Raw genomic sequence first — 26,599 nt, forward strand, 5'->3', positions numbered from 1 at the left:
AAAGGAACCTAGGAACCATAACTTCAGGCGGCCTGACAGATATAGTGGTGGCTTGGCTGTGTAAGATATCTGTTCCTAAAAAGCCAAATGTAAATTGAATTTCTATAAGTCTAATCCCATTCTTCATGCATTGGAAGAACCCTCTATTTAATGAAACTGAAACGATGAGCCTTTTGGTAAGGGAAATAAGCTCCCCCTAATTGAAGTGTGTCTATCTAACAGAGGGACCCCTCAAAGACCGAGAGCTGAATTCAGGAGATCACAGCACGCCCCACAGATCCAAACACGCGTGACTTGGCATTCTTGGGACGTGGAAATCTAACCATCACAGGAAAGGAAAGCAAAGAAAAAGAGAGTGAGCCTCATGGCGGAGTGTCCGTTTTGGGTCCCGCTCACACCATTCCTAGCCATCGAACCATGGACTATTCTGGACCTATTTGTTCTTTTTTTTCCTCCCTCCATCTTGTAGTGATTTACTCAACCAATATTAGAAGAAGGCCTAAAGGACCAGGCTCTGTAGGTTTGGGGGAGTCAAAGGAAAAACGGCTGTGTCTTCACCCTCCTGAAGATTGCAGTCTTGTGAGAGACAGGCTCATCAAACAATTAGAAAGTAGTGGGTGGACCTCTGTGTACTGGGCCCCAGGGCGGGGGATGGGGGATGGGGATGGGGAAGGCATCCCTTGGAGCTGACACTTGGAAGAAAACATAAGAGTTTCCCTCATGGACAGCTTGGGGAAGGCATTCCGGATAGAGGGAACGGTATGGGCAAAGGCCTAGTGGGGTGGCATATTCTGGAAACTCCGAGTTGTTCGGAATGACGGGACGGCAGAGAGCGAGAGAATCGAGAGATAAAGGCGGGAGAGCTGGCTGAGGGAGGGTCTTGGTGCTTTGCCATGATCTTCAGATTTTCCCCTGGAGGCGACAGGGAGGCATCAAGAATCCGGAGCAGAGGGGCTGTGGTCAAATGTGCATTTGGGGGTGAGGGCTCTGGCCGTGGCATGGACAGAGTGGAGCAAGAGCGGAGGCAAGGAGACTGGCCAGGAGGTGAGAAAGGACACAGGGGCAGTGGGAGCAGGCACACCTGCCCTCTGTCCGGCTAGGAGGTGAGGTGAGCAGGGTTGCAGACTGCTCAGGAGAGCTGGCTGCATGGTTATGGAAAGCAGAGGACCCAGGGCGGCTTCCTAGCTTGGAGTCCACAGAACTCAGGGGGTCCATGAGCCAGGTGGGGGCTGATGTTCCAGCCTTAGTTCTTGAACTTGTAACTGACTTGCAGTCAGCGGTGAACAGAGACAACAGAACTCTGTAGAGGGGAGCGCCTGCGGTGTCGTCACCAGTAAGTCTGTGTTTTGGCTCTCCTGCGACAGTCGTGGCAAGTACCTTGAGGTGCGTTCATTCCAAAGTGAAAAGCTTACTAGAGGTTTTGCAGAATGCTGTTACCTAGGGTGTTAAGAAGACAAATATCCCAGTGCCGCATACCTGTTTGAATGTTTTGCTAACTAGATTTCCACAGAGCTCTCTCAGCCTATGTGTTTCACTTTAGGCAGCCAGAAACATGATTCTGAGGAGGACTCTGCAGCTCCAGACAGCCAGAGCCTCTGACCCAGGGTCCCCTGGCTGGCTCCTGGCTGGCTTCCGGCCGGGGATGGGATGAGCGGTGGATCACCTAGACGGGGAAGGCGGGAAAAGAGCAGGTAGTGGGAGGAGATGGGTCTGGTTTGAGCAGGTGGGCTGTGACATGCTGATCCATCTCCCTTGGTGGCAGTTTTACATTTTCTTTCCCCTCCATTATCCCAAGCAGCCAGCCCTCCCCCTCCCCCCTGCGCCCTCCAGTCACATAGTAAAAGCCAATGGGCAGCCCGAGAAGGCATTTCCAGGTCTACAAACAGACCTCTCATGGGGTAGGAGGTGCGGGCTCTTCCCCCGCCTCAAAGGGCTTGGCAAAGTTTTCACCCCGCAAAACAAAACAAAACAACCCAGAGCCCCACTGCTAAAGAAAATAAGATCGTCTGCCGTAATTTCAGACAGATAAACAATGCAGGGCTCACGGAGGTTAATTGAGTGGCCCAGGGTCACACAGCTGGTCAGTTGTGGAGCCAGGATTAAACTCGGCTCCTGCTGGCCTCAAAGCCCTGTGTTCTTTTCATAGGATAGAGCGGCAGGGGTGACTGGGCTGGAGGGAGAAGACTTTCAAGGCTTCAGAAAAGAGTAACTAAGAAGGGTGTGTGAGCCAGATGATGTCAGAAGACTGAAGTAGCAAGTGGGGGAGAGAAAGGATTTTGTCTTCATGCCTGGGAGAAGGTAGATGGGGGGGGGGGGGGGCGGCGGCAACAGGATACCAACAGAGAGGCTGCCCGGGTCCGGGAGCCCCTGGCCTTTCTGGAGCCACTTGAGAACAGGGCAAGGGGTGAGGAGGGCCCTGGAGGAGAGGGGTGGGCTTCGGGCCTGCTCTGATGGAAGGCGAAGGATTGGGCAAGCCCATTGACCGAGCCCATGGGAGGGGGGCAAGGACTGGGCTCTGAGGCTGCCAGACCAGCTCACACAGGGGGTCCTCAGCCCACGGTCAAAGCCTTCTAGGATACAGGGGAAAGCAGACTTGGGGCATCCCCTACTTAACCCAATTATCATAACCAGTTATTACAACGAACCAAGTGATCCTGATGACTCATAAGAGCCAGCGCTGGCTGAGATGCCAGGAGCACCGGCACTGGGCTCGGCCTGCCACGTGGTGTCCTTGCGAGGAGGGGCTAGCTCTGCACGGGTCCCCTCTTGCCTGCAGTCACATCCCCGGTAAGTTGTTAAACCCCCGGCCGAGCCTGCCGCATAAGGCGCTTTGAGCGAGGGACTTCAGCTTGTCCTGTTATTGTTCCCAGCTGTCTTCCAGTATATCGAGGGGCGAATCGTGGCCCAGGGACCAGCCCTGTCCCAGTGAGGCAGCGGGCAAGGGGATCATGCTCTCCAGTGAAGGGAGACAGGCTGGCAGGGCCCGTCCTGCAGGGCTGCATTCCTGGCAGAAGGTGGTTGTACAGATGGGGTTCGGCCCCAAGGACTGGGGGGTGGAGTCCGTGGTTGCTGGCCCACTGGCCTGGGGCCTAGAGCTCTCAGTACTTATAGGGACCCACAAAATGTTTTCAATTTGACTGCTTTTCAAAGCAACAGAAGAAAAATTAATGCAATAATAATGAAGACCTAAGAGTGAATCTAGATTGGATCATAATTGTCTTTCTACCATTGCAGTCATAAAGTGTGATTTTTAATATTTCTTTTATGGAGGAACAGGCCCGTGGAGACAAACGTGCATGGGGCCCATGAAAGTCATGACGAGGCCCTGCAGCGGGCCACATCTTTCCTGCGGCTCTCAGGACCGGGCAAGACCCAGTTCCACACCAGGGGTGGCTCCAGCCGCCTGTGGCCCCTTGCCAGGTCCCGTGACTTCAGCCAAGAGGTGCTGGAGAAGACGGAACTCCCTGAGTTTCTACCCCCAGTGACCAGAGTCTTAGAGCCCAGAAGGAATGTGAGAGCAGGCTGGAACATGTCTGTTCTTCCTCAATTCCTCTGAAAAACGAGACTAATCTACTTAAGAAAAACACAAAGTCATTTGGAGAATCCCTGTGCAATCCAGCCAACTGTGGGCTTTTAGTAAAAGCTGCCGCGGCACGGAGAGAAATGTGACCATTTCTGGGAAAGAAGCAGACCTCATGGAGAAGGCAGTAAGAGTATTTTGTTAAGCAATGAGAAAAAGGAAATTTTGTGGTAAAACAAAAAATGACCAAGGCGAGGTTGCTGTTTGGAATCGGGTTTCAGGAACTGTTTTCAGAATGAGGTATGACCGAGGAACAAGCAGCTCCATGGCTGCCAAGGTGGACATCACAGTGTGCTTCGGGCAGAGGTTGGGGGACCTTTGAGTTTCTCTTAGCATGGCGATTGTAACTGTGTAGGATGAGTTCTTGATACCCTAATTCTTGGGTCTATGCTGAAAGAACCCCACATGGATAATCCTCTCTGTTCGGTCTCCCTGCCATGGTCAGACTGGGTCTCTCGCCTATAACTTAGCAAGTACTTTTGTGTATTTTTGCATATAAAAATGAAGAGGGTCTAAGTTAAAGAAATATGTATTTCTGTATTATTAAAGATTCTTTTTATTGCAAATGACAAGAACCCAATCACGTTAGCTAACAGAAGAAAGGGGATGATGATAAAAACCTGTTGATTCACGTAATTGGAAAATACAAGGTGGTTGAGCTTCAGGCATGGCTGAATCCAGGTGATCATGTCATCACAAATCTATGTGTATCCCCAAACTCTGCTTTCTTCTGACTTCATTCTCAATTAGGCTTTGTCCATGTGGAGAGAAGATGGTCACAAGCAGCTCCAGGCTTAACGTAAGATTCCAGGGGGTAGAGAGAGCTCCTTTCCAACAGCTCTGGCAAAACTTTAAGGAGGACTATGACTGGGTCAACTAGGTTCATAGACTCATTCCTGAACCAGTTTCCATTCCAGAGAATGAAATACTGATTAGGCAGGCCTGGGTCCCTAGACTTGCCCATTGTGTGGACTAAGCAGGATTATTACGCAGCCATGGACAAGTGGCTGCCCAGATGAACAGGTTGACTGCAAATCCCAATGGCTTGTCAGGTTGGGAGATTAGCAGGAGGTCAACAGTGGAGTTAAAGACTCAGAGCCCCAGGAAGGTCTTGATCTGGGTTCCTTCAAAGCAGATCCCAAGATGAAGACTTGGGTGATGGTAGCTTATTTGGGAGATAATCCCAGGACGTGTGGTAGAAGAGCGGAGAAGGAAGACAGGAAGGGAGGAAAGTCAATAAAGGGAGTGTCGATGAGAGGGGGAGCACAGGGGGTCAGTCCTGCTGGGGTCCCTCTGAGAGACTGTGCAGAACACATCTCAGAACTGTTCACCCAAAGGGTGAGAAAGCAGCAGTCTCTACTCACCAGCTCCCCCTGGGCAGGTGAGTCCTGGTTTAGAGTCACTCCCGAGGCATTAACCTTCCAGAATCTCTACTCTTCTCCACCTAAGAAAGCAAGTATGGGGGCACGTGGGTGGCTCAGTGGGTTAAGCCTCTGCCTTCAGCTCAGGTCATGATCGCAGTGTCCTGGGATCGAGCCCCGCATCGGGCTCTCTGCTCTGCAGGGAACCTGCTTCCCCTCTCTCTCTGCCTGCTTCTCTGCCTACCTGTGATCTCTGTCAAATAAATAAATAAAATCTTTAAAAAAAAAAAAAGAAAAAGCAAGTATCTGAGGAAGGAAGCTGCTAACGGACACAGGAACCATCCTAACCCACGCTGCAGGTGGCCTCTGGCATTGGGGCAGGACTGACAGCGTCTGGTAAAAAACCAAATCAAGGCAAAGGGGGGTCTTCTGATACCACTGGTACACTGCAATATAATTCTCACGCCGTCCGCCCAGAGCGAGCCTCGGACGCCACGGTCCCCAGCCAGACCGCCCCCACCTCAGATGCCCACCCCAAGTTCAGTCGTAGTCCAGGCCAGCCTCCCTCCTGATCAGCTGACAAAGTCAGGGTTCCCACAAGCCCCTGTGATCATGCACTAGAACGAGTCACAGACTCAGCTGGGGCGAGCTGGAAGGGACCCAAGGAAGAGACCCTAAGGGCGAGGTATGGGAGGGCCTCAAATACATGGCTTCAGTGCCCACCTGATTCGGTGGGGTTGGGGTGCATTGCCTTGGTGGTGCAACTGTGTTCATTAACCAGGCAGCTTGCTTGAGCCTGGTGTACAGAGGCTTTTTCTGGGGGCCCATTACATAGGCAGGATTGATGGGATCTCCGGCCCTGAGCCGGAGAAATGAGCTTGAACTCATTCTCTAACCCTCCAGCCTACCCCCTGGAAGCTGATGTTGGCGCTGGCTCCAAGCCCTACCCTCTGATCACATGGTGGATCTGTCTGGTGGCCAGCCCCCATTTTGAGTCATCTCATTCATTAGTAAAAACTCGGGTGTGATCCAGGGGCTCGTGCATAACAAGGACACCCCAGTCACTCAGGAAATCCCAAGGATTTAGAGGCTCCCTCTCAGAACCCAGGACAAAGGCCAGTCGGATTCTTTATTAAACAGGGGTAAAGATACAAACATATCTTTACTACGTATCTTTACTACTACTACGAAGGGGTACGTGCACCCGAATGTTTATAGCAGCAATGTCTACAATAGCCAAACTATGGAAAGAACCTAGATGTCCATCAACAGATGAATGGATAAGGAAGATGTGGTATATATATATATACAATATACACAATGGAATACTATGCAGCCATCAAAAGAAATGAAATCTTGCCATTTGCGACGACGTGGATGGAACTAGAGGGTATCATGCTTAGTGAAATAAGTCAACCGGAGAAAGACAACTATTATATGATCTCCCTGATATGAGGAAGTGGAGATGCAACATGGGGGGTTAGGGGATAGGAGAAGAATAAATGAAACAAGATAGGATCGGGAGGGAGACAAACCATAAGTGACTCTTAATCTCACAAAACAAACTGAGGGTTGCTGGGGGGAGGGGGGGTAGGGAGAGGGGGAGTGGGGTTATGGACATTGGGGAGGGTATGTGCTATGGAGAGTGCTGTGAAGTGTGTAAACCTGGCGATTCACAGACCTGTACTCCTGGGGATAAAAATACATTATATGTTTATAAAAAAATAAGAAATAAACAAAAATTTTTAAAAATTAAAAAAAATCAGAAAAAAACAAAAAGAAAAAGAAAAAAACAGGGGTCTGGATGGGCAGACTGGAGCTGTGCCTGCAGCTGGGTCCTGTTCGGGTGGGCGGGGCCGCACTGGTAACGGTTTCAGGCAGTGAGAGGCCTGGGTCATCTTCTCTGATTTGGGACCATTAAGCACTAGCAAGGGGGTGGGCCTGCTTGGCCTGCAGGCTTTGTGGGGAGTCTGGGAGTGCTTTGGATCCTCTCTCCAGCTCCCTGTTCCCATTCTTCCCACGCCCAGGCTCCCCAGACTCCATTCTCTGAAGCTGATCTGGCCAGTGCCACGCTCGCCCCCTGATCCCCGGGGTGTTTGTGGGAAAGATCTTAATTTTCGTACTGAGCTCCTGTCCTCCTGGCCTAGCCCAAGTCTTCACAATTTTGGGGGCTGTCTCCCTCCTGTCTCTGCTCTATGGTCTTATGTAACGCCAGACAGGCACAGGATCTGTCTTCATCTTTGCCATCATCCTACAGGTCACAGTCCCCGAAACCCAGCCAGAAGTGTCCTAGAATCCAGAACTTTTCAAATTTTGGAAGGTAATGTGATTCCCTAGACCATCCGTTCCTACCACTGTGGCTGTGGCTGGGCAGCTCCCTGTAAGCAAACACATCTCCTATGGCTGTGGTAAAAGCCAGGAATATTCGTGCTAGGGGGATAAATAAAGACTGTCAGTAGTTTTACATCAGTTCAGGTCAGGCTTTCTCGCTAAATGAGCTCAGGTCAAGCCAGGTTTTATGTCCAAAATGAGTTACAAAGAAGCTTTTGGATTTCAGAAGTTCTGAGAATTTGGAAGTGTAGACAGGAAGTTACGGGCTCAGTAGCTAGCATTTACTGAGTGACTGCTATGTGCTAGTCTTCTAAACCCATCACCTCTGTGGAAGGCGGTGATGGTAGGTGCTATCCTTATGTCCCATTTTATAGCTGAGAACATCAAGGCACAGGACTGGTGAGTGCGGTTCTGTCTTGAAAGCCCATGTGCTTTACTACCCCATGGGCCCATGGAGGCTGCTGCTGCGCCTCAGCTGCTCTATACATCCAGTCCCTTCTGGTCCCCTGGGCTCTTTGTCGCTAGCGCCACACAGGAGATGGGAGAATGAGGCTGATACTTTTAGCACCTGCGGTCCCGTCACTCTCGATCCAAGTTCTCAAATCCAGTGCCCACTGAACAGTGTGGGTGACATCAGTGGGGAAAGCCAGCCGGGTGTAATACAACAGTGACCGTGAGGACCCTGGCAAACGGGAGGGCACGCCCCCTCAGCAGCACATGGTTGCCATGGAGAGAGCTGCTTGGCCTTCCGGGAAAGCCCCAGATCAGATTTTTAATTCCATTGTTTTTAAAATAGCTTTACTGAAGCATAACTTATAGATTGTAAAATTCTCCCATGTAAAGTGTACAATTTTGTGCTTTTTAGTAACCATCACCACAGTGCGATTATAAAAGCTTTTCGCCGCCCCGAAAAGAAACCCGGTACCCACTAAAAGAAACCCGGTACCCACTAACACTCCTTATCATCCACCAAGCCTGCCAGCTGTGGGCAGCCACTCAACCACGGTCTGTCTCCGTATTTGCCTTCCAGACATCCTGCATAAATGAGATCCTACAATGTCGGATCTTTTTTTAATTTTTAATTTTTTTTTAATTTTTTTTTCTTTTTTACAGATTGAGAGAGAGAGAGAGAGAGAGAGATTACAAGTAGGCAGAGCAGCAGCCAGAGAGGGGAGGAAGCAGGCTCCCCGCCAAGCAGAGAGCCCGATACGGGGCTCGATCCCAGGACCCTGAGATCATGACCTGAGCTGAAGGCAGAGGCCCAACCCACTGAGCCACCCAGGCGTCCCTACAATGTCGGATCTTTACGACTTGCTGCTTTCACTTAGCGTGAGGTCTTCAGGGGCTTCATCCGTGTTCTAGCAGGGGTCAGCATCCCATTCCTTTCTACTGCGGAACAACATTCCACAGCCCAGGTCCGCCACATCCAGTTTCTCCATTTATCAGTGGATGGGGCATGTGTGTTGTGTCCACTTTCGGGCTAGCTCTGAGCCTTCTGTGATGGTGGCAGGAACATTCACAGACCAGTGTTGGAGCGGACATGTTTTCCGAGGGCAGGAATGGCTGGGTCACATGGTAATCCTCTGGTTAACTTTGAATTCAAAATATTTGAAGTGATCAGTGCCAGCCAAAAGAATGTCATTGCAGACCCTCACCTCCCTCCCCCGCCCCAGCCAAGAAAAGGCCAACTTTTTTTTTTTTTTTTTGTCCTAAGGATTACAGTATAGACAGCTCCTCCCCCACCCCAGCCCCAGAGGCCCCTGACCTAATCTGCTCAGTAAATGAAGGCTTGGGAAAGTGAAAAAACCGGGGAAAGGAAGGATTTGCAGATGGGTTTTTCTTGCCCCTTTCCTGCAAACCTCTGGGACAAGGAAGTTTAGAGCCTCTGGATGGAGGGAAAGAAAAGGGGGAGAAAATACAATGGAAAAAGCACGAATTAACATCTTAAACTATTATCCAGCCACACACATTTGTCTGAGGTCTGAGGATCTGTTGACTTACTCCCCGGGGACCTGAAGTTGAAACTCCCCACGGGTACAGCTCTCCCTGTGATCCAGTTCCAGAACCTTCAGGGATTTAAAAATATGTAGAATCTTTTCTCACTTAGTCTAATTTGACCATTTTCATGATTTTTTTCCTAAAACAAAGTCTGTTTTTGCCATTTCTAGTTGGTTTTTATTAAAGGTTACATTTGTGGAATCGGAGCCAGGCTCTGTCCCCTGACTATGAAGTGTGGCCTGTGCCTTCCTCTCTAAGTCACTTCGTCTCCTACGTTTCAGTCCCTCCTAGGTGTTCCTGGCACTGGGAGCACATCATGCCCAAGCCCAGGGCTCCGTCTGCGGGACTGCCCTCCCACACTCTGCTGACTCCCTCAGGCCCCTCTCAAAGGGCATCTCCTTGGAGGTGGAGGGTCTTCCCCTCCTCCCCCCTCCCATCACCATCCCCACCCTCCTGTGTGGTCTTTGTTAATGGCTTCGGGCTTTCCAACAGTGCCTTAGGCACTCAGTGGATACCATTGAGTGGATGCAAGAACTTCCATACTCATCTGTTTACTTGTCTGCTGCCCTGCCCTTCTCCCCAGACATGGTTTGCTCAACCTTGGTACAACATTTTGTGCCGGCTCATTCTTTATGGTGGGGGAGGGTGGGCTGTCCTGGACCTGGTAGGCTCTGCAGCATCCTTGGCCTCTAGCCACCGGAGGGCCCAGTAACACCTCCTTCCAAGGCATGATAACCACAATGTCTCCAGACCTCACCAGTGTTCCTCGGGAGGCAGAATCCCGCCCGGTTGAGAACCACTGCCCTACATAGTGGGCTCCAGGGGAGCGGGGGCCGGATCGTTCTCCTTCACTGCTGTGGCCTGAAGTCCTGACCCGTAGCTACTTCTCATCGAATGCACAAGAACTCCAGAGGCGAAGCCCATGGGTAGACCCCTCCACGTGAACTGGGTGGTGCCTGAGCCTTTGGGTTCGCAGTGTGGGCTCCTAGGTGGGGCGTGGGCTCTGGAACTGGACCCCAGCCCGGCCACATCGGACTCTGTCCTGGGCAAATTTTGTATCTTCTCTGAGCCCCTGTGTTGTCTCTGAGGAAGCAGCGGCAGGATGGTTTGGAGCCGTGAAATGAAGCCATCCGTGGAGGAGCCAGCGGAGCGAGTGGGCGCGTGACGTGTGCTCAGGCCTTGCTTGTTAAACAGGCTTGCGTGCTCCGCTGAGAAGGGGCACGGATGCGGGGACCAGGGGCAGGGCTAACTGAACGAGGGCATCCTGGTTGCTCTGGTTTGGATGAGAAGCCCAGTCTGCTAGCCCTGTGTTTGGGGCCCTTAGCACCTGCGTTACTCTGCCAGTGCATCCAGAGTTTCTTAGAAGAGCGCAGGTCTTGCCCTCAGGTTTCCTAAGACAGAACGCCCCCAGCCATCCACCCTGTGTCAGCACCAGCCCTTGGCCCTTCCCAGGTGCCAGTCCGCTGCTTCCTTTCCCCTCAGCTTCTCTCTGCTCGGGGGAGGGCCTCGGGACTTTTGGTTTGCGGTTTAAATGTATTTTGACTCTGTGTGGCCGACTGGAGCGGAGGGCGCTGTGGGAGGTGGGCGTGTGGCAGCCGGCCTCTCCCCCGGGGGCCCACAGAAACTGGGAGAAACACTTGGCCTCAAATGAGGCCTTAAAGGATGGGCAGAAAGGTGATCCCAGGGTGGTCACAGGTGACAAAGGCAAAGAGACCAGGGACACACATCCGTTCTTCATTCATTTCTCCTCCTGTTCCTCCCTCCCTTTCTTCCTTCCACAGAAAGACCTTGAGCATTTCCCCTGTGCCAGGTGCCAGGAAGCAGGCAGCAGGCTCTCTGCACCGGGGCAGGGCATGGGGGCGCTTTGTCTGGTGGGGGAGGCAGTGGATGCCTGTGACAGCAAGAGGAAGTCCCAAGACTCCGTCACAGGGGACCCTTCCCCTCTGGGGGGCTGCCCTCTGAGGCCTAAAGGGTGGGAGGAGTTAGCTGGCTGAGGGGCCGGTGGCGGTGAAGGGGGTTGGAGAGAGTGCTCCGGGCAAGAGGGCAGGGAGAAGGCAGCCCCAGGCCAGTGGGCTGTTCTCAGGGTGGCCATGGGAGGAGCCTGGAGATGCAGAGGTGGGCCGAGCAAGGCTTCTGCTTTCTCCCCAGGGCCTGGAGGAGGAAGCCAGGGAAGGGTTTCCAGCCCCAGCACAGGGAGGTTGGCACAGGGACTGGCTGGCAGGGACTGTGCTGGCGGGGGCGGGGTTGGGTGGGATTGTGGCAGTCTGAGGATCCCAGTCTAGGAGACGTGGGGGCTTGCCATGGGTGGGGTGCAGTGGGGGAGCCCCTGAGGATTTTCAGCAAGGACGATGTGAGGAGCCTACTAGAATGGTCCAGGTGAGAGACACAGGCACCTCGGGCCAGAACGGCGATGGTGGAGGTGTGACAGGTGGCTGGCCTCTGGATAGGTTTGAAAGATAGAGCCAACAGGATGGGCTGACGGAGCCAGCCTAGGAGAGATGGGGATGGAGAGAGGAATCCGTAGCTCACCTGCAGCTTTGATAAGAGCTTGAGCACAGGGAGCGCGGGGAGAGAGAATGCTACAGAGGCCGCCATGCTTGGCAGTTCAGACTTCCCTCTGGAGCCAGTGGGAGCCAGTGACGATTCTAGACCGGGGGAAGCGAGAGTACCCTTTCAGAATGTCCTGCTGTGGGACACCTGGGTGACTCGGTCATTAAGCGTCTGCCTTTGGCTCAGGTCATGATCCCGGGTCCTGGGATGGAGCCCCACATCGGGCTCCCTGCTCAGCGGGAAGCCTGCTTTTCCCTCTCCCACTCCCCCTGCTTGTGTTCCTCTCTGGCTATCTTTCTCTGTCAAATAACTAAATAAAACCTTTAAAAAAAAAAAAAGAAGAAGAAGAAGAAGAAGGTCCTGCCGTGTTCCTCTGCCAGTTAGGACAACCTCCTCCCTTTGACACAGAGATGGAGGGGCCACGATGTGGTTCCAGGACAGTGTTTCTCAACCTTGGTTTCATCATTGCTCTCCTAGGAGTCTTGTTAGAAGTTTTTCTTCCTAATTGTCCTTTCTGCCATGGAACTTTCACTCCATGCGTATACGGTATATCAGCTTACATATTATATGTACATCTGTGCTTTCTAGATGAGAGTTAGGGTTTTTGTTTTGTTTTGTTTTGCACATACAGGTGACCCTTGAACCCATGGGAGTTAGCGGCACTGAGTCGCCATGTAGTCGAAAGTCCATGTATAGATTTTAACTCCCCCGAAACTTAACTCTGAGTCGTCTACTGTTGACCGGAAGTCTTACCAACAGCATCAACACTCAGCACACATCTGATATGTTATACATAATATATACTGCGTTCTTATGATAAAGCAAGCTAGAGAAAGAAAATGTAATTAAGGATATCATAAGGAAGAGAAAATACGTCTACAGTACTGTACTTGTTGAAAAAAATCCACATTGGAAGTGAAGTTCAAACCCATGTTGTTCACGGTCAACTGAAGATGGTGGCCTTTCAGGCTGAGTAAGACGGACTCTGGGGGAGTTAAGACATGCTCTGGGACGTGGGGGCCGGCATCTGGCCTCCTCTGACTGGCTGTGTGTCTTTGCTGATTTGAGCAGTTGTTCTGTGCGATTTAATTTGGCTCCATGGAGCACCGCTGATGCTCCGTGTCTGTGCTGGACCCAAGGCAGCAGATCTGAGGAGGGCCTGGCCCAGCTTTCTGTGGACTTCTGGCCAGGGGGGAGCAAAAGGGGGAGATAGGCTGCCAGGGATGGGGGTGTCATCATCCTGGGGTTGCTCAGAAAGACTGAGCCTGCGGAAAGATTGGAGAACTGGAGTTTTTTGTTTTTAAATAAAATTCCAGTGATCAAGAAAGTTGATCACTCCTACATTGCTGGTGGGAATGTGAAATGCTCGCAGGCACTCTGGAAAAGAGTTTGGCAGTTCCTTTCAAAAGTAAAAATGGACCCAGCCATTGCATTCTTGGACATTTATCCCAGAAAAAGGAAGCCTTATTTTCACTCAGGAACTTGTACATGGATGTTCATAGCAGCTTTATTTGTAAAAGCCTCAAACTGGAAACTAGCCAAATGTCCTTCAATGGACGAATAAATCTATAAACTGTGGTATATCACCATGGAATACTACTCAGCAACAAAAAAGGAACAAACTACTAGAAACGAAAAGAGTTGGTGAGGATGTGGAGAAGAGGGAAGCCTCGTGCGGTGCAGACGGGTGCAGTCACTCTGGAAAACCATATGGAGTCAAGAAATTAAAAATAGAACTACTGTATGATCCAGGAATTTCACTACTGGGATCCACCCAAAGAAAATAAAAACACTAATTCAAAAAGATACACGCACCCCTATGTTTATTGCAATATTATTTACAATAGCCAAGATACAGAAGCAGCCCAGTGTCTGTCGGTAGATGAATGGATAAAGAAGATGGGATATAGCCGTATAATGAAATACTACTCAGCCATAAAAAAAAATGAGATCTTGCCATTTGCAACAACATGGATGGATCTAGAGTGTATAATGCTAAGGGAATAAGTCAGATAGGGAAGGACAAATACCATGTGATTTCACTTATATGTGGAATTAAAAAAAAAAGCAGATAAAAAACCAGACTCTTAAATACAGAGAACAAACTGGTGGTGGCCAGACAGGAGTGGGGCGAGAGGATGGGCGAAATAGGTGAAGGGGATTGAGAGGTACAAACTGAATGAAAAGTACAGCATAGAGAGAGTATAGTCAATAATGTTGTAATGTGACAGATGGGAACGACGCTTATCGTGGTGAACACTGCATAACGTGTGGGGTTGTCAAACCCCTCTGTCGTACACCTGAGACAAATATAACATTGCATGTCAACTCTCCTTCAATAATAAATTTTTTTTTTAAAGGAACCAACTTTGGACCTCAGGGAAATTAATCTGAGTGGGAAATGCCAATCTTAGAGGCTCCGTACGCCCCGATTCCTTTGATGTAACATTTGTGCTATAACATATATAGACACGGAGAACAGATCAGTGGTTGCCAGGGATTAGGGGCAGCAGGCTGATGGGTGTGACTGTAAAGGGGGCGATATTAGGGGGTCTTGGGATGGTGAAGTTGAGTATCTTAACGGGGTGGTGGGTAGGCAAGGCTACACATGTGACAAAATTATACACAGCTACACACCTGCACACTCAGAGGTGCATGCATAACTGGTGAAATCTGACTCAACCCTATGGCTTGGGTCAAGGGCAATTTCTTGACCGCCATATTGCATCCTAGGACCATGCAAGTTGTGTCTTAACAGTGGGGGGAGTGTGCAAGATATTCTTGTACATTTCTTCACAACCTCCTGCAAATCAATAATTATTTCAGAATAAGTTGTTTTTTTGTTTTTGTTTTTAATTCCAGTTACCTCAGATAGAAGGTAACTTAGAGGTGATCCAGTTGGACACCTGGCCTTTTGGTGTTCCATAAGCCTTTTGGCCCACCCTTGTACCTGTACCGTTATTCTCACCTGTCTGTGGCAGGTCCCAGAAGATAAGAAGCCGAACCAGAACAGTCCCTGAGTCTGCAGCCCCACGAGAACCGGTGATGCCAAACTCAGCCTGACTGGGAGGCCCAGGAGGCACTGTTCCATAACTCTCTGCCATCGCTTGGGCCCTTCCAGCTGCCTGTCTCCTTCTTCCCTTCTTTCCATTGCCCCTCCTCGTTGAGCCCATGTTGACCTTGCCAGACCCAGCTCGAAGCTCACCTCCTTTTCCAGGCCTTCCCCACGTCCAGGTAAAACGGACCTTTCTCTCCCTTTGGTCCTTTTCAGGGACTAAGAAGATAAATGCCTTCAGTGGCCTGGGAGGAAATCTGAGTGAGAGCAGGAACACAGCAGGAATGGCCCAGGCAGGGGCAGGGAGAGGTGGGCCTGGCAGGGCCTGTGAGGCTCCGTGACTACAGCCTCCAACTAAATGGCACAGCTCCCATCAGACTGTGGGGGGTCGCCGAGGGGAAATGCGGACCCATTGTTGCCAGGCTTTCAGATTTTTACAAGAGAAGCCAAGACTCCCATATTTTAATGGAAATCCTCCAGATTCTTAAGTGTTGGCAAAAAAAAAAATTCCATTTTTTATAGCTCTAGCCAACATCTGCAGGTTGAATTCAGCCCATGGTCTGCCAGTTTTAGATACAGCTTATGTCTTTCTATTTTAGTATTTGTAATAATTGATTTTACTTCACTATTTATGTCCTCCTCCTCATTAGCCTTGAGGGAATGGCCATGCCTTATTCACAGCTGTATCCCCAGTGGCTGGTCCAAAGCTTTGCCTATAGAGGACACTTAATAAATATTTGTTGAATGAATGAGCTGGAATGTTAGAAGCAAGTCAGGGCCTGCAGAGGAGTCTGAAGTTTCCAGAAAGGAACCAGGGTCTGTCAGCTGGGGGTAGCCACTGTGTCTTCAGGAAGTAGGGCTCAGGGGGGAAGGCTGTGTCCTGTTCTTGGCCTTGCCAAGCCTGGTCATGGTGATTGAAATTCGGTAACATCCTCTCCGAGCTCTGGAGGCAAGGTTGGGGGTGGGATATGCAGGCCACTGGGCCTTTCATACAAATGAGCCTGGCCCCAGGCACAGGGCCAGGCAGAAATTGGGCTTTGGGGGATAGGAGGAGGTGAGAATTTTAATAAGTTTAATAAAAATTGGAAGTAAAACCCATAGTCCTGGAACTTCTCTGTTCTAGCAGTTTTAAATGACCTAGTGGTGTGGGTATTGCAGGGGATGCTGGGTGCTCAGGGGCCTGGTCTCAAGGGAACCATGAAGAGGCCCAGGCACTGGTCCAAGGGAAGGCTGGGCTCTAAGGGGCATGGCCAGGAAGGGGCAGAGCCTGAGCATGTGGTCAGAAGGGGGCAAGGCCTGGGCACATGACCTTAGGTGGAAATCAGGTCAGTGGGCAGGGCCACTGGAGACCTGTAGGAGGAGCCTGCTCACTCCTCTCTCCAGTGGCCAGGACTTCAGTCATCTGGGGGTTATGCAGGTAGAAGATGCAACCCTAGGCAAGTGGGTTGGGGAGGGAACTAGGTGTGGAAATGAAGGACAGACCTCTGTTATAGAGGAAAAGGCTGTGTTCCAAAGCCCCTTTATGTCGCTGGGGAAGAGAGTGGGGAGGGGGAGAGGGGGAAGGATTTAGTATGGGGACTGGAGTTCTCCATTATGAGGGAACGAGACTCAGGAATTCCTGGGACAACCCAACGGCCAGGGTTCACTAGTTCGTGTTGTCCCTGACTGATGGAGGCAGGAACCAGGCCCACCCTCTACTCCCAGGGCTTTCCTCCATGTCACTCATGTGCCAGGCACTCTCCTTGCTGGAGCGTGAGCTTTAGGGCAGGATTGGGTCTGTCTTGTCATTCCTATGTCCCTAGTCCCTGGCACAAAGGTGGCCTTCCTGAATGGTTGCTCATGAGATGAGGGTAACAGAACCTGCTTTATGGTAACCTAAGAGGGTGCTTGCATGTAGGAGGGGTACGTGGGGTGGGGGGTGGACACCAAAGTCTTCCTGCTGCTCAGATAGGCAGCTGTCTCCTTGCCGCTGGGCAAGGCTGGGCCACTGATAGAGAATGGAGGGGCATTGGGCATGAGCTGCATTTATCAGCCTGAGCTCCCTTCTTGGGAGGCTGGAGACTCCCTAAGAAGTGCTCCATTGTAGGTGTGGAGAAGAGAAGGTAGGAAGCCATGGTGTGTGGGGATGAAGGGCAGACCACCTAGGTGTGGATCCTTGCCTCATCACCAACTGTGTCTTTGGTCCAGTTCTCTGTTTTCCCTGAGCTTTAGTTACCCCTTCCCCAAAACAGGGTAATAGTCCCACCATTGGCCCTACCATACGGGTGGGTTGCAAGGATTGAAGCGGCGAGCATGTACTGAGTGCTTAGCGCGGAGCCCAGTGTGGGTCTTGGGATTATGACCGTAACAGAATTGGTAATACCATGGCAGTTTGGGGATTTTCGAGGGAGCAGTGATTTGGTATTACAGTGGCAATGCTTGTAGTTCATGTAGGGTGGGGAGGGGGACCCAGACCAGCCAGACACAGACACAGAGAATCCTAGAGATACATGGAGACAGAGATACCTAGAGACAGAAACAGAGGGAATGACAGATGTACAGGAAGACACAGGGAAGGGAATAGAGACACAGGGAGGCAGAACCAGAGAGAGACCTAGAGGGAGAGAGAGACTATGAAAATACACTTACTGGCCAAGGTTATAGCACAAGTGGCTGTGGGGGGATGGGGCATCCCTGCTGTTCTGGTTACCCAGTGTGGCCACCTCGACCTCCACGCTCCACCCTTTCGGCAGTTTCTGAATCCCCCAGGGACCAAGAAGGCCTGTAAGGCTCCCAGTGGAGCAGACAGAACAACCAGGGCTTGGATCCCAGGTGGTGCTGGGGCAGCGGACACTTCCCAGGGTGACCAGGAGGGGATAAAGCCCATGATTCTGTCTTGATGAACCCAGTTCAGGAAAACATGCTCTGAGCTCTAGGCTGGGAGAGGTTAGGGTGCTGGCTCAGTCTGGAGCAGAGTGGGATTGAGGTAGGAAGGGAACAGGAGGTCCCAGGAGGTTGCTGGCCTGGAGCTGAGGGTGTCCAGGAGCCCAGTGCGTGAGGGCGAGCCTCACAGAAGAACACCTGGCCTGGCGCCATCTTTGTCTCCAGAGGAAGACCCACGCTGTCCATCCTGACTGGAACGCCATTCCTCCTTTTTTCCTGCCTCCCCCTCAAGCCCCATGTCAGTTAAGCTTCCCTTGTGAAACCTTCTTCCACTTCTACCAGTTTCTTGCCTATCCTTCCGGAATTGTTCTACATTTAAAAATGTATATATGGTAACACAGGGCACTCATTTTGCGGTGCCTTGCTTTTCTCAATGAATATTTCTTGGGGGTCATTTTTGGTCAGTATATTTTAATCTACCCAATTCTTTCTCACTTGTGAATTATTAACTTAGTATTTACTGAGCACCTTCTATGTGCCAGACCCTGTTCTAAGCTTCAGAGACACAACAATGAACAAAACAGACACCACTTCCACTCCAGGGAGCTGCTGTGCTAGTAGGGAGACGTAGTTAATAGTTAAATACACAAAGGATATGTTAGGTGGGATGAGTGCTATAAAGGGGCGGGGCAGGGGTATCCTTCATACTATGATAAGGGGAGGCTATTATGGTGAAGAGACATCTGAGCGGAAACCTGAAGGAAGTTGAATTTGTTACTGATGTCTAACAAGTCACCTCCAAACTTAGCGGTTTTGTGGGTAAGGGATCCAGGCACAGGTGAGTCAGAAGCTCTGGTCCTGAGTCTCCCATGGATTGTAGTCAAGCCATGGGCCAGGGCTGCGGTCACCTCAGCGCTTGCCTGGAGCTGAAGCAGCCACGTCCAAGCTCCAGGTTGTGGCAGCTTCAATTCCTCACGGGCTGTACCTGGGCCTCTCCCGAGGGCTGCTTGCAACAGGGCAGCTCACTTCCCCCAGCAGAAGTGATCCAAGAAAGAGAAAGAGATTGCACACCAAGCAAAGAGCGAGAGAGAGAGAGCCCAAGATGGAAGCCACGGTATGTTTCAGACCTAACACGGAAGTGACGTTCCATCCCATCAGTATTCTGTCCTTAAGTCCAGCCCGTACTCTACGGGAGGGGATTCCATCATGGTTCCACAAGGAGGCAGGGATCACTGCAGGCCATCCCGGAAGCTGCCTGCTGCAGAAGTGGAGATCCAAGGGAAGAGTGACTCAGGTGGAGGGATTGCAAGTGCAAAGACACTGAGGTAGGACTATGCCTGGCACACTGAAGGGCTAAGGAGGCCAGAGTGGCTAAAGAGGAGTAAGAGAGTAGAAGTCGTACAGGGGATCTGGGGAGGGATGGGGACATAGATTTCTGTTGCCCACACTTAACCCATCAGTCCTTGGTCGGTGGACTTTCTGGGGTGTTCTTAACCCTCTGCTCTAATGAATATCCTTGCCCCCATGTACAAATCTGTCTGAAGGTAAATTCCAAGCAGTGGAATTGCTGGGTCAAAAGAAGGTGCATTTTCCGTTTTGGCAACTGTTGCCAAATTTCCCTCAAAGAGCTGACCTTCCCGCTGGCCTCCTCAAAGGATCCTTCACACCCTTGCCTTCACTGGGCCCTGCCTTGGCCTGGTGTCCTGTCCTGGCTGCTTCGCACTAAAGGTTTATACTGTCTCCCCAGGCTCCCGTCTTCCCTCTATCCCACTCCCTCCCTGCAGACGGCCTCTGCTGCTGCAGATGGCTGGGAAAGTCTAAGGGTCCCTTGGAGGACACTTCCCATTGATGGAAATGCTTTGCGCTTGGAAAACTCTTCTCATGAATGGTACCTTCTGTGTGCTTTTCCCAGGTGTTGGAAATTCCCTGATGGCTATTTTGAGACAGTGAATTGAATTTGTGCTTGGCCGCCATTTATCTCTGGGAAGGTGGCCGGCTGGCAGAGTCTGCCAAAGGGCAGAGCACTGAGAACACCCGGCCTGGAAGGAGAGGCTGTTGTCCCATTGTCCTCCCTCTCTGCACAAAGCTGAGCCCCAGGTGGCCACGTCACATTTATAAGGCCTGGCTAGGCCTGGGGACTCTGAGACCCACTGGATTGAGACCACATACAGGTTAACCAACATTTACCAAGCATGCCCTGTGTGTTCTGTGCTTTTATGTCTCATATGACTAAGCGGGGAAAGTGTCACCTGTCTGCTTAAAAGCTTCTAGAGGCTTCTAGAATAAAATTCCAATCCCTTCCCAAGCTGGTCCTTGCCCACTCTCCTGCAGCCCTTTACCTGTTCACTCCATGGGCTCCAGCCACACTGAGAACTTCTCCCCATCTAAAGGCTTTGGCAACGTCCGTTCCCTCTGCTTGGGACTGTTCCTGGGCTTTTTCATGTTCTGCTCCTCCTTATCCTTCCGGTTCCAGTTTGAAGCCCCTTCCCAGAAAGGCTTTCCCTGATGATCTAATCGGAAATAGCGTTCTCCAGCCACTCTGTCTCCTCATTCTGTTTCTTCCTTGAAATTACATCTTTATTGTCTATTTCCCTTACTTGACTATCAGCTCCACGAGGACAGGGACTCTGTCGTGCTCTCTACTGTGTCCCCAAGGCTTAGAAAAATACCTGGCACACAGTAGGTACTCAAGGAAGGCTGGTTGTATGAGTGGATATGCTTGGGTATTATTCTCAGGCCCAGAGATGAGGGCTCAGAGATGTTAAGTGACTTGTTCACGGACATACAACTGAGAAGTGGCAGAACTGAGATTCAAGCCCAGGTGTGTCTGCCTCCAACCTGGAGCTCTGTCCCTTGCTGGATGGCCAGACAGACATAGCTGGCTGTCCAGAGATGACTGTCAGGTGTTAAGCCCATGTTTGAGACTTGAAGTGGTGTCTGTGGGTAGGTGTGCTGGAGGTCTAGGAAGACTGGAATGAGGGGTTGGTGCCCTTCTCATCCACCCCCAGTGCATAGAGCCACACCATCCACTGCCATGCAATCGTACTCACCCTGGTGAGGCCTGTGGGCTCTGAGACCCACTAGGGTAGAGACCACAGAAGAGTCAACCAGTGACAAGACAGACAAGGTCTGGGGCACTGATGGCTCTCAGTCCCTCCTTCTACCCCCCCCCCCCCCAGATTTCCATTTTTCTTATCATCATGCTTAGTCACACCTCTTCTCTGGAGGTTCAGGTTGCTTGAGGGGGCGGTGCTTTTGTCCTTTATCCGGAGAATCTGGCCCTTCCAGGGGCAGCAGAGAAACATTCAGGGGTACCCACTCTGGACCTGGCCCACTTGGCCTGCCACACAACCTTAACCTTTCTGGGCCTCTGTCTCCTTATCTGTCAAAGAGAGAGTAACAGTTCCTCCTTTGTAAAATCTCCTAGCAGGATCAGCAAGGTGGTGTGTGTAGATTCCTGTCTTGCGTGCACAGTCAACACCCCATGTCACCGTGTAGCTCAGGTATCACCCTTCAAGGCCTTCCTCCTCCCTCAAAAAGTCTGCCTGGGGTGCCCCACACTGCAGCCTCTCTTACATTGCCACTGCACTTCCCAGTTACTTGCTCTCCTTTGTGCTTCTCCACGAGGACACGCACATCATTCCTGGACCCCTTTTGCAGGGATGAATCATGGCCAAGCAGATATATCAGTAAGGGTATTGTAAATGGACCTGGGACACAGAGGGCCCTCTGCTCTGGGCTCTGGTGGGCAAGCAGGGCGATGCAAGAGGAGTGGAGCAGACAGGTCGGGAAGTACTGGGGGACAACTAGCAGGCGTAGGATAGCATGGTTCCCCGGACTGGAAGAACTCACTCTCTCTGGCTTGTGTCAGCCTCCAGGGATGTCTGACCCAGCAAGTGGAGCACTGTAGCAGGATTCCCGGGATCAGGTCGGCGTGAGGCATGGCAGCAGCCAGTGTAGCCTCCACACTTGCAGAGCGGTGACTATGCTCTGGGCCCTGTTCTGTGTGCCCATGGCTCATTCCTACTACCAGGTGGGGAAACTGAGGCCCAGCGGATTTAACAGAATTGCCCAGATCACATGGTCCTAAAGTGTCAGAAGCAGGATTTGGATGTAGGCACTCAGACTCCAGAGTCCACATTGTCCTGCCTCCCATGACAGTGTCTAAGTGGTCTGCTGGCTGTGGGAAGAGGCCCAGCCAGTATATGGGGATGGGAGAGTTGGTCTAATCTGGGATGCAGGGGTGGGGCGATGGGGACCCGGGTGTATTCCCAAGAGCCCTAGAAGACAATCAGCTGCCTGGGAGGGAACTGGCAGTTTGGTTGGAGAAGGCGCCTGTCACCTTGGGGGGCAGGGTGGGGTACACAGGGCCACTCCTGGGCCAGGCCTAGGGAAGGTGAGTGGCCCCCACAGCCGGGAGGCCTGGGTCAGAAGCAGGGCAGCTGAGCCTTGCTGGGGCAGGCAGGGCTGATGGGGGTGGGAGTGGGGCAGGGTGGGCGGGGAAGAGCTCCAGCTGTGGGCTGCCCCCAGGGCCTACATAGAGCCATGCCTCACTGGCCTCTGGGCCTCAGCAGCTCATGGACCCAGCTGAGCCTTGATTCCTGGCAGTCCGAGGTCTGGGGGCCTTGCAGCCTTGTCCCCACTCTGAGCACCACGGAGCTCTGGCGGGAGCACCTCTCTGACTCCCAGGGCCTTCCTCAGAAGAGAGCCAGGCAGACTTACTTCCAGCCAAGATGAGTACGCAGAGGACAAGTGGAGGGTCTCAGGCAGGGACACCAGGGCCAACAGCAGCAAAGGCGATGTTCCTGGGGGCCCCTCCTCTCCCGTCCTCCACAAGCACCTCCTCCGCCCTGAGATTTGCTCAGACCCAGGCAGCCCCGGATGCTAACCGTGCGGGAGATCTCAGCACTGGCCTCAGGCTGACAGAGACAGCACCCAAGTCCAGGATCCGCTGCCCCACTTCACTCCAGCTTTGTCCTCTGTCACCTAGCCGAGTGGGGCTCCATCTGGGCTCCTGTCCTGGGCGGGGGCGGGGGGGGGGCGCCAGGAGGTGCCTCTCTGGGAGCATCCTGAGCTAGAGGTCAGGAGAACGGGTGCCTGCGGAGGGACAGCAGAGCCATTGGGCTTCCGAGGGGCCAAGGCCGACAGCGCCCCAGCCCTTGTGTCCTCAGGACCCGCGGTGCTTCCTCAGCACACTTCCCGCCTTCCTGCCCTGAATCTGAGCAGAGACCTGAGTTCTAGGTCTCAGCTTACTTGTCACCTCCCCAAAGGGGCCGGGCCCTACTTCCTTGGCCAAACGCACTCCCACTTCCTCCTCATGCCCTCTTTTCCTTCACAGCATTTATTACACTCTGAATTTTAAATGTGTTGATTTTCTGTCTTCCTCGCCCAAGAACATCAGCTCCGTGAGGGCAGGGACCTTGTTTGTCCTCCTCCTCCTTTATCTCCCGGACCACGTGAGGACAGTCAGCCGCTCTGCAGACTGTACAGAGCCTCAGGAAGGGGCGGGCTGTCCGGAGGTTTTGCTCCCTGGAGCTTCTGTGGCGAGACGGCCGCTGAGCTCATTTTCCTGGGGTGCAGGCAGCTTCCTGGGCAGCGAAACTAATTGGATAGTATCACAGCGTCCCTGCAGGGAAGTGTGGCAGCCCAGAGCTCTTGAAATCTAACCGGCCAGAAGAATAGGATTTGCATTTCGGCTAATGTGACTGGTGGATGGCAGAGTAGCTTTGGGAGGAATGTTCTCAAGGCTGGCCAGGCGTGATGCGGGGGCCCCAAACCCATCCTAGTTTTCTCTGTGCAGCCCAGGGGCCAAATGGGAGGTGAGGGGGGCCCCACAGCGTGAGACCCAAACATGGGGAGTATTCCTGCCTGGAACGTGGGTGCACGGACTGGATATTCCTGGGAGAGAGAGAGAGACAGAGAGCACAAGACAGAAAGGAAGACTCAAAGACAGAGGTAGAAGGAAACAGAAGAAGAGACAGAGGCAGAAAGAGAGGGAAAGCCAAAGGGAGGGGCCCACGCCGTGGCCCCGGTGAGCACATGGTCCAGGAGGACAGCGAGATGGGACTGTTCAGTGAGTGCCCCCCACCCCCACCGTGATTTCAGAGCCCCTGGTGTCTTTCCTAATGCGAGCATCTTGCCTCAAAGAGCACACTTCTGGTGTGTACAGATTCTTCTCTTTGATGCCACAGGGGCCGGGGAGTTAAGCCGATTCTGTCCTCTGGTGCCCAACCCAAGAGAAATAATCAGCGCGCACACTGTAGGAATGCTGGTCTTGAACTTCCAAGGGAGAGCGTGTGCTCTCCAGGAAGCACCGCTCCCCTGCGGCCCCCAGGTCCCCAAGCCTGCCACAGGGTCCCAGCCTACAGCACTCCCACCGTGGGCGCCTGCCTGCTGCTTTCACCTGGTGCGCCGGTCCTCACGCTTTGTCCTGTGCCTCTCCCTCCACGAAGGCCGCTGCATCAATGGGGCCGTCATTTCCGTGGCATTTTCCTCTAAATCACTCACTTTTTTTTGAAACTTAAATGTATTCAGAAAGGAAGCTTCAGATCACCACCGGAAATGAAAAGCCAGTGGTACTTGGAATGAATAGAAGGGAACCATAAACTGGGGAGATAAAAACATCACCATTGTAAAACTGTGTAGTATCTCAACGAGTGGTTCCCCTTCCCACCCGCCCCGGGGTGCGGGTGCGGCTGCTCTCTCCCCATCCCCCACCCCGCCAGGGGACATTTGTAACCTCTGGAGATATTTTCGGGGACGCAGCTAAACATCCTGAGAAGCCCAGAATAGCCCACCCCCACGACAAAGGGGTATTGGGCCCCAGATGTCAGTAGTGCTGAGGTTTGGAACTTCTGGTCTAAAATAAGCTTGCGCGCCCGAGGGAGGTGTGCCCCACACTTGGGCAGCTCTGACCTGGTTAGCTGCTCACCCCTGAGGCTCAGCTGTAACACACCCCTCCCCAGGGACGCCTCCCTAGACCCCCAGAGTGGAGGTCTCCGGGGGTCCACTCCTGTGACCCCCGTACTGCCCTGACTCTCTGGCCCTTAGCCTTTGCTTTCTGCCCGTGTCCTGGTCCCCCCCGAGACTCGCAAGCAGGCTCATAGCAGGTGCTCCATAGTTACACGTGGAATGAACAAAAGCTGGGCGAAAAAAGAGGGGATTCTGCCCCTCTGTCCCCCACTGTCGGCCTGTCGGGCACTCTGTCTCCTGTGAAGTGGAGACATGGAATGGAGACTGGAACATGGGACTGCTGTGCCCCGTAGCACCCAGCACCTGGCAGAGCGAGAGACCTGAATCAAGGTTAGGGGTGATCTGCAGGGGGGCAGGGGTCCCTGGAGAGATCAGGGGCTCGTTGTCCTCATTCATTTCTTTTCCCACAGTTATCCCGAGCTATCCTGGGGCGGTTAATAATGGCACCTCCTTTTCTCTCAAGTGTCCTGGTCTGGATAGTTGATAACAGGGTGTCCTTCACTTTCACTCTTGGGCCATAGTATCTAGTGGGGCAGGCGGAGAGTCGAGCAGTCACGGAGGCTTGAGAGAGCAGTCCATACGGGCTGTCTCTGCCGTGCCCTCACCCTCGGGGACACTGCACTTACAGGGGACACTGAGGCTTCCCTGTTTAGCAGCGGGGTCTAGAGCCTGGGTGGGGGACTGAGAGCCTGGACGGGGGCTGCTGAGAAGGCACCCCCTCAGCAGACAGGGCTTCGAATATCACGCATCATGCCAGAGTTGAGGCTGTTCCCCCAGATGCAATCCAAGGTCAAGGCTTGGGTAGAATGTCAAGACCACATTCCTGGGGCGTTTGAATTTCTGGGGTGGAGATGCAGAAGGCAGGGGGAGAAAGGGCCAGAACTGTGACTTGGGGTGTGGACATGTCAAGGGGGTCTTCCAGCTCTGTCTCGGAGGGCTCCAGCTTGTTCTCCTCATTCCCACCCGGGCATGGGCCAGCATCCCTGCTCCCCTTCCTCCTACCATCACCCTGCGGGTGAGGGCCCACCACTATCTCGGGGGGCTTATGAACGTCCAAGGCCATCAGAATGGGGTTAGCGCATGTGAAGAGTGACCTGGGAGCAGGCCCTAGGAGGACATCACTCTTTCTGAACGACCTTGAGGACGCACTGGCTGTCTTTGCACACATGGCCAGACTGTCAGGGTGTCCGCTGCTGTCTACTGCCCACTCCGATCGGGCGAAAACCCTTTGTGGGGGCTGCCCCACGGCCCGCGTGCTCCCGGAGCCGTCCTGGAAGGGGCTGCTCTGTTCATGTCTGCATAGCTGGATTCATTCTATCCTGGGACCCACTGTCCTCTCTTTCTCCCACTCCTCCCCGGCCAGGCAACTTGACCTGGTCTCCAGGTGATGGGGAGAGAAGCCGCCTCCGCTTCATCCCACATTCTTCCACACATTTTCAGCGAGTATCTGCGTTGTAGGCTTTGGAAATCGGCAAAGCTGGGACGTGAACCTTGTTTTCCCAGTCTTTTGTGACAACTGTGCCCCAAAGCCTTGAGATCGTCTCTCCAGTTACCCCATTAAAGGAGGGTAAAAGGGAATGCTGGGGCCAGGTGGGGAGGGGACAAATCCATGATTTCAATATAGGGCGCCTGGGTGGCTCAGTGGGTTGAGCCGCTGCCTTCGGCTCAGGTCATGATCTCAGGGTCCTGGGATCGAGTCCCGCATCGGGCTCTCTGCTCGGCGGGGGGCCTGCTTCCCTCTATCTCTCTCTGCCTGCCTCTCTGCCTACTTGTGATCTCCTGTCTCTCGCTGTCAAATAAATAAATAATAAAAAAAAAATCTTTAAAAAATCATCCCACCACCAAATTGCCCTGCGTGGCCCCAGGACTCACTGGGAACTGGGGGTCATG

The 26,599-nt window shown here is 52.5% G+C and overlaps 1 protein-coding gene across 3 annotated transcripts in view; it reads left to right on the plus strand.

Moving 5' to 3' along the window:
• Positions 1–26,599, plus strand: part of GSG1L (GSG1 like) — a 200,274-nt gene that overhangs the window by 127,719 nt on the left and 45,956 nt on the right. The window lies entirely within an intron of this gene.

The sequence above is a fragment of the Meles meles genome, chromosome 21 (assembly GCF_922984935.1).
Source record: "Meles meles chromosome 21, mMelMel3.1 paternal haplotype, whole genome shotgun sequence".
In the NCBI taxonomy this organism is placed as follows: Eukaryota; Metazoa; Chordata; class Mammalia; order Carnivora; family Mustelidae; genus Meles; species Meles meles.